Source organism: Triticum urartu, chromosome 4 (assembly GCF_003073215.2).
Source record: "Triticum urartu cultivar G1812 chromosome 4, Tu2.1, whole genome shotgun sequence".
NCBI lineage: Eukaryota > Viridiplantae > Streptophyta > Magnoliopsida > Poales > Poaceae > Triticum > Triticum urartu.
Genome location: NC_053025.1, coordinates 260,045,551 through 260,058,924, shown reverse-complemented (window position 1 = coordinate 260,058,924; position 13,374 = coordinate 260,045,551).

Here is a 13,374-nt window from a genome sequence, read left to right as displayed (position 1 = left end):
AACTGAAGACCATGCGCAGTGAGCGTTCGGACGAAGCTCAGGGCCGCAGGGCGGAGGAGGAGAAGATGAAGGCCTGTGAGGACGTGATCAGGGGTCAAGACGCCGAGCTAGAGCAGTTGGCGGAGGCGCAGGCTGCGGAGCACAGCCGGCTGGAGAAGCTGGGGCAGAAGGTGGTGGCAGAGAAGGCCGAGTTGGAAGCCAAGGCACATGTCTTGTCCGAAGACCGCATGGCCTTCAAGTCCCTCGAGGAGAGGTCTCGCGCAGCGCTATGGTCACTCTACGAGAAGGGCTTGGAGGAGTCGTTAGCTACCAACGATGAGGGCCCCACCCAGCTACTTCCTTATCTGGTCGAGGTGCTTGAGGAAGTCGTAAGCGGTATCGGCCCCTTGGGAGAGGCAGAAGCCCGCATCCTTTCCTTAGTCGCATTGACGCGTGTCTTCAGCCACCTCCATATTTGCGATCCTGCCACCCACCTCGACGAGCTGCTAGAACCTGTGGACACCAAGCACTGCGTAGCTGCTGCCGAAGCCGTGAAGGGTCAGGTGGAGGCCCTGCTGAAGAGGTTCCGCGCCTTTGATCCCGCACCCTCAACTGGCGGTGTTGCTGATCCTGCAACTCCGGCAGGTGGTGCAGGTGAGGGTGATGCCGCTATGGGAGAAGCATCCCTTGCGGGCGACGGCGGCGTTCGGGGATGACAAGATGACCTGCTGGTGGCTCCTTTCCTGTTTAGCTCCTGCAATATGCACCATGCCTCAAGGAGGCGTTTAAACTTGCGTTTGGTCTCGGAAGAACAATATGTCTTGTAATATTTTCATGAAATTTTGCGATTTCCTTCCCATTTGCTTTACGTTCTATGTCAGCAGGGCCCGACCCCGCGCATACCTCAGCCGCCGTTGGGTCGTCCGGATCACCAGGACGAGACCAAGGGGTGAGGGGCTACGTGGCCAGTTAGGCTCCTGAGCCACGATGCTCAGGAGCATCCCTTGATGCGCAAAAAGCTTATAGAAAGGAGATGCGGGAGTAGGCCTAGTGTTCTACGTCGGCAGGGCCCGACCCCGCGCATAACTCAGCCACCATTGGACCATCCAGATCACCAGGACGGACCAAGGAGTGAGGGGCTACGTGGCCAGTTAGGCTCCTGAGTCGCGATGCTCAGGAGTCCCCCTTGACGTTCAAACGACCTTCATACTTTGGCTCCGCTTGGGAGGGTGCGCGATAACCAGGTCCGAGGGACCTGGCAGGGTGGTGTATGCTTGGGCGTGAGCTGAGCGCAGCCCCCGTGCCCAGCCCCCTCACGCGACTCTCCCGGGGGGAGGTGTTGCGATGAGGCCAGACACTGAGCTCAGAGGCTCCCTGCGGTTGATACGTCCATGAGGCCGCCCTAAGTTTTTTATCACCAGCGCGGAGCATAGCGCTTCCGCACTTGCATGGGCATAGCCGCTACTCGGTAGTGTCAACTGCCAGCACGGAGCATGGTGCTTCGACTTGTGCGTGGGTGAGGGTTCCCTCTGAGTGGAGCCCCCAGGGCGTGTATAGCCCCGCCCTGACACGTGGCTTGCACGGGAGGGCTAGGCGAGGTGTGTCTGGGCACTCATGAGCCAGCGCGGGACTCATGAGGCCCTACCTCAAGGCGGGTTGCGCCTGGTCTTGGTTCTTGTTGACTGCGATGGCCCTGCGAGATGGTTAGGCAACCTGCCCCGAACGAATCTCCTGAGGTTATCGCACGAGAAGGCCAAGCACCAATGACCCCAGGAGGTAACATGAATAGGAATGGCCCACCAGACAGAGCTTAGACATTGCACTTATCAACGCTGCAGGGACGGACCCGAGCACAGACGCCGTGCCTAGCCTTCTTATGCGAAGGATACTGAAGAAAGACGATCGGCGCGCAGCTCCTGTGGTGGGTGGCAATCAAGCAGGTGATGACCATAGATATCTTATGCATGGAAAGCAAACTAGCTTAGGTAAATGCAAGAATGATACATGCCACTGGGTCGGACCGAGCGGCCTGGGGATGATGTAGCCCGAGGGGCACCCCCAGCAGGGTAAGCTAAAGATGCAAGAGGATACATGCCGCAGGGATAGGCCCATGCGACCTGGGAATAATGCAGCCGGAGGGGTGCTCCCAGCTGACTGAACTTGGAAAATGTCACCTGGTTTTGTTGTCAAAGGAGCGTTGGGGTAGCTGAAGGCGCGCGCTGAAGAAGTCGCTCCTCATGAGTCGCCAAGACCCTAAGCTCGGGAGGCTCTGGGGCTCAGGTGGCCTCCTGAGGACCGTCTCCATCTCCGCCAGGACCGCATGGTGCCTGGCCTCCTGGGTCGCCAGGATGTCCGTAGATTGCGCTGGAAGGCGGCTGCCACGCTCGGCAGGCCAAACGGCATGCGAACATAGCTATGAGGTGGACCCTCACACCAGCCAGCACGCGAAGGCCAGAAGCGCTCCTGAGATGCGGCCCTGTTTAGCCCTGGGATGTCGATCCAGACGTGCAAATGCGCAGCTCACCACCCTCGGCCGGGTGGGGAGCTGCACCAGGTGGGATGCGGTCGCCGCGTATCGCCCTTGCTTTCTAAAGCTCCTGGGTGGCCTTGATGATGAACTCCTGAGCGCCGAGCGCTCCACGCCCGGTGCCCTCCTGAGGTAAACATGCCACAAAGCACGCCTCCACGTGGTGCCCGAGCGCCTCCCTCATGATGTTGGCTAGGTCTGAGGCCCTCCAGAAGAGAGCCCCCGAGCCCTGCCCGAGGAGGGCGGTGGGCGCGCCTTCCTATGCGAGGGTGGGTGGCGCCCCAGGTGCAAGCGCCGATCCTGATGTGGCACCGCTAGAGGTGCTGCTCCTCTGAGGCCCTATGCGGAGTAGCTGCTTCTTCTTCTTGGGGATGGCCTCAGGAGGGTATTGCGCGCCCTCGCTGTCAGAGTCTTCGATTGCTGCAGCTTGGAAGGCACGCTCGAGGGAGCACACCGCATCTCTTTCTTCGTAGGGGACTGTGATGATTCTGCCGCTTCCCCGCATCTTGAGAAATTTGTAGCCATGGTGGTTCACTTCCATGAATTTGGCTAACGCTGGGTACCCGAGGATGGCATTGTACGGCAGAAGGATGTGGGCGACGTCGAAGTCGACGAGCTCGGCGTGGTAGTTGTCGCGCTGACCAAAGGTGACAGGGAGACGAACCTACCCTATCGGGGTGGTGGAGCCGTCAGTCACTCCTGAAAAGGGCTTAGTAGGCTGCAGGTGATCATAGGGCACTTGAAGGCTGTCGAACGTCTCAACGAACAAGACACTGGGCCCCATGCCGCCATCGATGAGGGTCTTGGTGCCTTGGACATTGCTGATGACGGGTGAGCAGAGCATTGGGAGGATGCCGGTGGTCGCCGCACATTTGAGCTGGTCCGCCGAGCTAAAGGTGATGGCGTACTTGGACCATCTGAGTGGGCGCATGGCCTCGAGCTTGGGGAGGGCTGCATTCACCTCATGAGAGAACTGCTTGAAGATGCGCTGGGAAGCAGGGGCCTGAGCACCACCCAAGATGCAAGCGATGGCACGCGGCTCCTGGAAGCCCCCAGCCCCCTCGTACTGATGGTGGTCGTTGTTCCTTCTTGCTGGTGGCGGCAGTGGAGGGAGACCAAGATTGCCCTGAGGACGGTCCTCGAGAGGCTAGTCCCTCTAGGCGCCCTCACGAGGCTGGTCCTGCCAGTGGTCCTCGCGAGGCTGGTCGTGCCACTCCTGGCGGGGGCCGCGGTCGTCCCAACATCCTCCGCCTCATCCTCCTCCTCGGTCATAGCCCTGGTCGTTGCGCTCGGGGCATCGACTGAAGCGTCCATCTCGAATGGCCCTGAGCTCTTGACAATCGTTGGTGTTGTGGCTGCACACGTTGTGGAAGGCGCAGAACGGACGACCGCCCTTGGACGACTCGGGGAGGTCCCAACCGCGCTTTCTGTCTGGCTCTGCCGCGAGTACGGCCACTCCCTTGCGCTTCCCGTCCTTGACCTTGGCCTTCTTCTCCTCTGGGTCAGCAGCAGGGAGCTCGAGGAGGGAGAGACGCCCCTCCTCAGCTCTTGCACACTTGGTTGCTATGTTGAACAGCTCCAGAGTCGTGCATAACTCCTCATGGATGGTGAGCTCCTCCTTCATCTTGATGTCACGGATGCCATCGGAAAACACTGAGATGATGGCCTCATTCGTCACCTTGGGGATCTTGTGACACACGTTGTTGAAGCGCTGGATGTACTTCTGCAGGGTCTCTCCCGGATGTTGCTTGATGCGGCGCAGATCACCCACGGCCGGAGGGAAGTCGCGAGTGCCCGGGAAGTTGGCGACGAAGCGGTCGCGCATCTCACCCCAGGAGGAGATCGAGCCTGGAGGCAGGTTCAGGAGCCACAAGCCAGCGCCATCTTTGAGAGCCATGGGAAACCAGTTTGCCATGACTTTTTTGTCGCTGTTGGCCGCCTCGATGCTCAGCTTGTAGAGCTACGGGAACACCGCGGGGTCGGGGGTGCCGTCATAGTGAGGAGGCAGATCCGGCTTGAACTTGCCTAGCCAGACGATGCTACGTAGCTCAGGAGTGAAGGCGCAGTAGCCTGCCATGCTCACCAGGGCCCTTTGCTGATGCGGGGCCTGGCCTGGATGTCCGTGTACCGCCGCCGCAGGCGGCACGCGGTCTTGTCGTGGTGGTGCTGGGAGCGCTAGAGCGTTTTCTTGCGACCGGGGAACCTCTTGGCAGCTTCTTTCTTCGTGCGTGGGCACACGGCGCGGTGGATCACACCGCGGGACTGCACGTCTTGGGGCAAGGACGCCATCTTGACGCGGAGGAGGCGGTGGCGCTTCGTGAGCTGCGCGTCTCATCGCGAGAGTACCATCTTGATGCGGAGGCAGCGGAGGCGCTCCGTGAGCTACATCGCCCGCGGCTGGAGGTGGGCGAGGCAGCGAGAGGGATGGTGCAGGAGAGCCTCTAGCGGCGCTGACGAGCTTGGCGATGTGGTCCAACTAGTCCTCATAGAGGTCGTTGACCGGGCGGTAACGCATGAGCTCGCATGCCATGAGCAACGCAGCCTGCGCATCCGTGGGTGCGCGGCGAGCGTGAGACGAAAAGCCAGCTGGAGTCAGCGATGGTGTGGCGGTGCGGCCGTCCCGCCGCACGGAGGGGTGAAATGAGGACGGTTGCTGCTTGTTTGCTGTCGGGCCGGTAGCAGCATGGCAACAGGAGATGGAGAACGATGGGGAGGCCTGCCAACAGGGGTTGTCTGAGCGACACAGGTGGCGAGGGCGGCCCGGCGCTCAAAGCGGGCTCGGGGCGCGTCCGACATGGATGTGGTGGAGCGGTGGAACGCAGATCAACGGAAGGAAAGCTTCAGCGCACCCCTACCTGGCGCGCCAAATGTTGGATTTCGGGTTCCAGCAAAACCCTTGAGGTTCGAACACTGGGGTGCGCACGAAGATCTCTCCTCCCTCTAACTCACGCCCTCACCGCGATCTCAAGGCTCAGCGCATCGAACCCGTAGAACAAGGGACACAAGATTTATACTAATTCGGGCCACCGATGTGGTGTAATACCCTACTCTAGTGTGGTGTGGTGCATTGCCTCTTGGGCTGAGGATGAACAGTTACAAGGGAAGAACAGCCTCCTGAGGAGAGGTGCACTTTTTCTTGGTGAGTTTGTGTGTGGCCTTGGTTGAGTGGATCTGGTCCTAGATGAGATCTCTCCCTACGATGGTGGCTAGTCCTATATATAGAGGCCCGGGTCCTCTTCCCAAATATTAGGCAGGAAGGAATCCCACAACGACCAATTTGAAGGGGGACAGCTAGTACAAGCTATCCTAACAAAAGATGGTCTTCGCCTGCCAAAGGCTCTGGTGATGACGCCATCCTGGGATTGAGGAGCCACGCCGTGGGCCGTAGGCAGGCAAGTCTGGGGACCCCCGTTCCCAGGACGCCGACACTTGGAGCGTCTGTTGCATTTAGTTTTCACTTTTCTTTTATGCACCATGCTGGTATGAGATAGTCCTTGGTTGATTTATAGAATTCTCATTGCACTTCACTTATATATTTTGAGTATGGCTTTATAGAATGCTTCATGTGCTTCACTTATATCATTTGAAGTTTGGATTGCGTGTTTCCCTGCACATAGAAAACCGCCATTTGTAGAATGCTCTTTTGCTTCACTTATATTTGTTAGAGCGTGGGCATATCTTTTGTAGAAATAATTAAACTCTCTTTCTTCACTTATATCTATTTAGAGAGATGACAGTAATTGGTCATTCACATGGTTAGTCATAAAATCCTACATAAAACTTGTATATCACGGAATATGATATGTTTGATTCCTTGCAATAGTTTTGTGATATAAATATGGTGATATTAGAGTCATGCTAGTGGGTAGTTGTGGATTGTAGAAATACTTGTGTTGAAGTTTGTGATTCTTGTAGCATGCACGTAAGGTGAACCGTTATGTGATGAAGTCGGAGTATGATTTATTTATTGATTGTCTTCCTTATGAGTGGCGGTCGGGGACGGGCGATGGTCTTTTCCTACCAATCTATCCCCCTAGGAGCATGCGCATAGTACTTTGTTTCGATAGCTAATAAACTTTTCCAATAAGTATGTGAGTTCTTTATGACTAATGTTGAGTCCATTGATTATATGCACTCTCACCCTTCCATCATTGCTAGCCTCTTTGTTACCGTGCATTTCCCTTTCTCACCTCGAGAGTTGGTGCAAACTTCGCCGGTGCATCCAAAACTCGTGATACGATACACCTTATCACACATAAGCCTCCTTTTATGTTCCTCAAAATAGCCACCATAACTACCTATCATGGCATTTCCATAGCCATTCCGAGGTATATTGCCATGCAACTTCCATCATCATCATATACATGACTTGAGCATTCATTGCCATATTGCTTTGCATGATCGTAAGATAGCTAGCATCATGTTATCATGGCTTGTCCATTTTGCGATGTCATTGCTATGCTAGATCATTGCACATCCAGGTACACCACCGGAGGAATTCATATAGAGTCATATTTTGTTCTAGTATTGAGTTGTAATATTGACTTGTAAGTAAATAAAAGTGTGATGATCATTTTTATTAGAGCATTGTCTCATGTGAGGAAAGGATGATGGAAGCTATGAGTCCCTCGCAAGTTGGGATGAGTCTCCGGACTTTACAAAAAAAATAAAAGAGGCCAAAGAAGCCCATAAAAAATTAAAAGAGGCCAAAGAAGCCCACCAAAAAAACAAAACAAATGAGAGAAAAAGAGAGAAGGGGCAATGTTAATATCCTTTTACCAAACTTGTGCTTCAGAGTAGCACCATGTTCTTCATATAGAGAGTCTCTTGAGTTATCACTTTCATATACTAGTGGGAATTTTCATTATAGAACGTGGCTTGTATATTCCGATGATGGGCTTCCTCAAATGCCCAAGGTCTTCATGAGCAAGCAAGTTGGATGCACACCCACTTAGTTTCAAGTTTGAGCTTTCATACACTTATAGCTCTTAGTGCATCCGTTGCATGGCAATCCCTACTCCTCACATTGACATCAATTGATGGGCATCTCCATAGCCCTTTGATTAGCCACGTCGATGTGAGACTTTCTCCTTTTTGTCTTCTCCACACAACCTCCACCATCATATTCTATTCCACCCATAGTTCTATGTCCATGGCTCACGCTCATGTATTGCGTGAAAGTTGAAAAGGTTTGGGAACATCAAAAGTATGAAACAATTGCTTGGCTTGTCATCAGGGTTGTGCATGATTTGAATATTTTGTGTGGTGAAGATGGAGCATAGCCAGACCATATGATTTTGAAGGGATAACTTTCTTTGGACAGGTTATTTTGAAAAGACATGATTTCTTTATTAGTATGCTTGAAATATTATTGTCTTAATGTCAAATGATAGACTATTGCTTTAAATCACTCGTGTCTTAATATTCATGCCATGATTAGATTACATGATCAAGATTATGTTAGGTAGCATTCCACATCAAAAATTATCTTTTTTATCATTTACCTACTCGAGGACGAGCAGGAATCAAGCTTGGGGATGCTGATACGTCTCCATCTTATCTGTAATTTTTTATTGTTCCATGCTAATATTCTACAACTTTCATATACTTTTGGCAACTTTTTATACTATTTTTGGGAATAAGATATTGATCCAGTGCCCAGTGCCAGTTCCTGTTTGTTGCATGTTTTTTGTTTCGCAGAAAATCCATATCAAATGGAGTCCAAGCGGGATAAAAACTGACGGAAATTTTTTGGGAATATATGTGAATTTTGGGAAGTGAAATCAACGTGAGGCGATGCTCGAGGGGCCCACGAGGTAGGGGACGCGCCCCTGACCGTCGTGGACACCCCGTATGGTGGTTGTTGCCCTTCTTTCATCGCAAGAACGCTAATATCCGGATAAAATCGTGTTCAAATTTCAATCCAATCGGAGTTATGGATCTCTGGGAATATAAGAAATGGTGAAAGGCCAGATCTGGGAGCGCGGAAACAGAGAGAGACAGAGAGACAGATCCAATCTCGGAGGGGCTCTCGCCCCTCCCATGCCATGGAGACCAAGGACCAGAGGGGAAACCCTTCTCCCATCTAGGGAGAAGGTCAAGGAAGAAGAAGAAGAAGAAGGGGGTGTAACATCCCAAATTTTCAATTTGGAATGTTATACACTAGATCATCATTGCATATCATATTCCATTGCATTTTGGTTGATCCTAGAAATTCTACGCAACTCAAGGACCCTCGGAGAGAGTTGGGGATTTCGTTATTTTCATATTTGAGTTTTCTCAAATTTTGAAAATAGGATCGTTTGATTTTATTTATTTCATCTTCAGTTATTTCTGTTATGAAAATTATGAGAGAGGGAATAAAATGACTTCCCAAAATAAAGAAATATTGAAGGTTTAATAAAAAAATCAAATAAGATTTTATTTTCATTTTATTTGCTATTTTATTTGAATTTAGGAAAAATTGCACGTTTTCAAAATTGCATTTAGAGCCAAAAAAATGTTCATCCTGTTCTAATATTTTATTTAGACGGAGAAAATTTGTTTTGGCATTTTTAGAATTTTATTTATTTTTCTAGAATTTTTTTAGTAGCAGCAAAATTGTTTTAAAAAAGAGAGAGAGACCCCGCGCACGACTGGGCCAAGGGCCTAGCTGAGCGGGCCGGCCCAGCCAGCCGCCATCGCCTCTCGCCGGGTCGGGACAGAGTCCCGACCAGCGCCGCCGCCGCTCGAGTTCGAGGAGGACTCCGCCTCCCGAGGCCGACCCCTCCACCAAGTCGCCTCTCCCCGCCCCTTTATAACCGCCCCCCTGCAGCCCACACCGCCGCCGCCACCGCACGCCCCCAGCGCCGCCGCCGCCTGCCGTCGCCCCGCGTCGTTTGCCGCCACTGCACGCCGCCCGGAGCCGCCGCCTCGCGCCACCCGCGGCCCTGCCGGAGTCTCGCCGGAGCGCCGCCGCCGAGGTAGTCGCCGCCCGGTTTTTGAGAAAAAGCTGATTCGGTTTTTTTAAAATAGATCAGTTTTTCTCCAGTTTATTTATTTAGCGAGCGTTCGCTCGTCCGTTCATTTTAATGAACGCATTTTTTGTTTAGTTCCTGTTAACGAACGTTCATTCGTTAACCTGTTCGTCATTTTTCTTTTTCTTGGATTAAATCCTTGATTTTTCTGATCGTGATTTCTGATCCGACGTTCATTTTAGTTTAACTTTTCACCCGTTTGTCGGAATCAGGCGATTCAAGCGCCTAGAGTTTCGTCTTGAAACCCTCTTTCCGTTTAACCAACCCAAACAAGTTTTTGCCTCAGTAAAATTTGCCCTAGTTTCAGATTAGTAAACAAAGCTTATTTCTTTTGTCATTTGTCTTTCGTTGCTTCGTTCGATTTGATTCTTTTGCCACCCAGAGTTCTTAAGTTGAACTTTCTGGTTAGATCTCTTATTCGAGTTTTACCTATGCATTAGATGAGTACTTATTGTATGCTTGTTTGTTTGCGATAGAGTACCCGGAGTGCGCCGCTTGCTACTTCGAATCGCTAGGTTTCACGGATCATCGGCAAGGCAAGTAACACTTTGATCATACTTCCTATTACCCAGTTTTATTGCATTAGATCAATCCCCACACATTGCATGATTAGGATCTATTTAAATTGTGGGTTTGGGAAGTAGTTGAGGTAGTACCTATTACCTGTTATTATCAAACCTTTGGAGTTACTTTTACGTTTGCTTGTTATGCCATGCTATGCTAGTAGACGTGGATTGGGAGAGTGTATCCATGACAGATGTGAGATTGTTAAATAAATGGTTTATCTAAGGTGGCAACTTAAATACACATCTGGGTGGATTGAGGCACCTGGGTATTCCAGCGATTGCCTGTTTTTCTTTTGGACCGCCACCCAGGCTCAAAGGGATCATGAGATTATTCATATTAGAAACTTCCGTGTGCAGCCACAATCTACTATGGGCTCTAGCATAGTTGACTAAGTCGTGCAAACTCTTATAGTGGTAGACTAGCAGATGTAGGGGATGTAGGTTGGTACGATCTACCCGTTCGTAAGGTGCTAGCGCTTCTGAAAGATTATGTCTCGGTCATCCGTTTCTCAAACACCATGTAGTGCGAGAAATCCAACAGAGGAGATCGAGTCTTGTGGGTAAAAGTGCGCAAACCTCTGCAGAGTGTATGAACTAATCATGGTTAGCCATGTCCCCGGTTATGGACATCTTGAGTATCTAGTACCTGGATTATCATGTGAATCTCATCATGTTACTCTAAAAATTAATTTTGTTGGGTTTTGTTTAATGATGATGCTTAATTGGGATTGAGAATGCTGTCAACCATTCTCAAAGTTTAACAACCACCATGATAGTTAAATAAAATTTATTCCTTTGCAGTAGGGAAAAATTGGCTTTATGCAAAACTGTAACCATAGATCTTTCCACCAGCCAAATATGCATATAGAATAGCCTTATTCTTTTATCATTTCTCTATGTGTTACATTGCCAGCATATTCCATGTGCTGACCCGTTTCGGGCTGCAACGTTAATGTTGCAGACTTTTCAGACGACGATTAAGGTGCTTTTAGGTCGTGGTTCTATACTCAGTGATGCCATTGGAGTTGATGGACTCACTTATCTTCCAAGCCTTCCGCTGTTATCGTTATTAGATGGCCTTAAGCCATATTTATTGTAATAAGTTCTCTTTTGAGACTCTCGATGTAATAAGTGTGTGATTGCTACTCTGTTATAAATCCTTCAAGTACTGTGTGCTGTCAGCATTACTGATCCAGGGATGACACCTGAGCATAGAGATTGGACCGTTTGAGGCCTGGTCGCTACAGGGGGGGCTCTTGCCCCCTCTCTCCCGGTGGCGCCGGAACGCCGCCGGGCCATCATCGCGACAACGATCTACACCAACAACTTCACCGTCGTCATCACGAACTCTTCCCCCCTCTATGCAGCGGTGTAACCCCTCTTTTACCCGCTGTAATCTCTACTTAAACATGGTGCTCAATGCTATATATTATTTCCCAATGATGTATGGCTATCCTATGATGTTTGAGTAGATCCGGTTTGTCCTATGGGTTAATTGATGATCGTGATTGGTTTGAGTTGCATGTTTTATTATTGGTGTTGTCCTATGGTGCTCTTCGTGTCGCGCAAGTGTGAGGGATCCCCACTATATGGTTTGAAATATGTTCATGATTTCCCTATGGTGGGTGGCGTGAGTGACAGAAGCACATACCCGAGTAAGTAGGTTGTTTGCATATGGAATAAAAGAGGACTTGCTACTTTAATGCTATGGTTGGGTTTTACCTTAATGATCTTTAGTAGTTGCGGATGCTTGCTAGAGTTCCAATCATAAGTGCATATGATCCAAGAAGAGAAAGTGTGTTAGCTTATGCCTCTCCCTCAAATAAAATTGCAATAATGATTACCGGTCTAGTTATCGATTGCCTAGGGACAAATAACTTTCTTGTGTGACAACAAGCTCTCTACTAAAACTAACTTAGTTGTGTCTTCATCTAAACAGCCCCTACTTTTTATTTATGCGCTCTTTATTATCTTGCAAACATATCACGTTACACCTACAAAGTACTTCTAGTTTCATACTTGTTCTAGGTAAAGCAAACGTTAAGCATCCGTAGAGTTGTATCGGTGGTCGATAGAACTTGAGGGAATATTTGTTCTACCTTTAGCTCCTCGTTGGGTTCGACACTCTTACTTATCGAAAGAGGCTACAATTGATCCCCTATACTTGTGGGTTATCACGCACTTTTTTGGTCTAGGCGAGGTTGGCAGCTATGGTGAAGGTGGCTCCTGCTGACCGATCTTGGTTGACTAGTACCTGCTTCGTTTCTGTCTGGTCCCAAGAAAACAACTGCTTCTTCTTCGTCGGGGCAGCCCTCGAGGCTTCTGGGACCTCTCCCGCTTCTGGCCACGTGGCAGCCGTGGCCCTAAAGGCGAGCTTGAGAGCCGTCAGTGCCTCCTTGGTGTCTCCGGACATGGTGAGGACGCCACTGCTCCCTGGCATCTTCATGCGGTTGTAGGCGGGGTGAGTCGCTGCCATGAACTTGGCCAGGGCCGAGTACCTGAGGATGGCATTGTACGGGAGGCCGATACGGGCGATATCTAAGTCGATGAGCTCGGTGCGGTAGTTGTCGCGGGTACCGAAGGTGACGGGGAGGAGGATCTGCCCCAGTGGGCAGGTCGAGCCATCGACGACCCTAGAGAATGGCTTATTGGGGTGGAGCTGGCTGTGTGACATGTGGAGCAAGCCAAAAGCTTCCGAGGATAGCACATTGAGCCCGGCCCCGCCGTCGGTGAGGGTCTTGGTTACGGCCATGTTATGGATGGTGGGGGTGCAGAGCATCGGGAGCGCACCCGCGCCCACGGTGGTCACTTGATGGACTCTCGAGTCGAAGGTGAGGTCGGCCTCAGGTGCCGCCCACCCCGGAGGAGCTCCCTGTCACGCGCATGCGGCGCCTGTTTGACAAAAGAACTGCTTGATATGGCGGTCCGAGTGTGGCGCCTGAGAACCTCCAAGGAGGGCTGCGATGGCATGGGGCAGAGGTGCCGCGAAGTGCGCGATGAAGAGGCCTTGCAGCTCCTCCCAGGAGGCCATAGAAGACTCCGGCAGATTGAGAAGCTAGGAGCGCGGTACGCCCGTGAGGGCCATGGGGAACCAATTAGCCATGACCTTGTCACCGCCGCCTTCCACCTAGACGGCCTCCACATATGCCCGGAGGAAGCTTGCCGGGTCTGCCACGCCATCATAGAGAGGTGGCATCTCCGGCTTGAACTTGTGCGGCCACCGTACCTGCCGCAAGGCGGGGGCGAAGGCCCGGAGCCCCACAGCGCATCAGCGCGCACTTGTCGG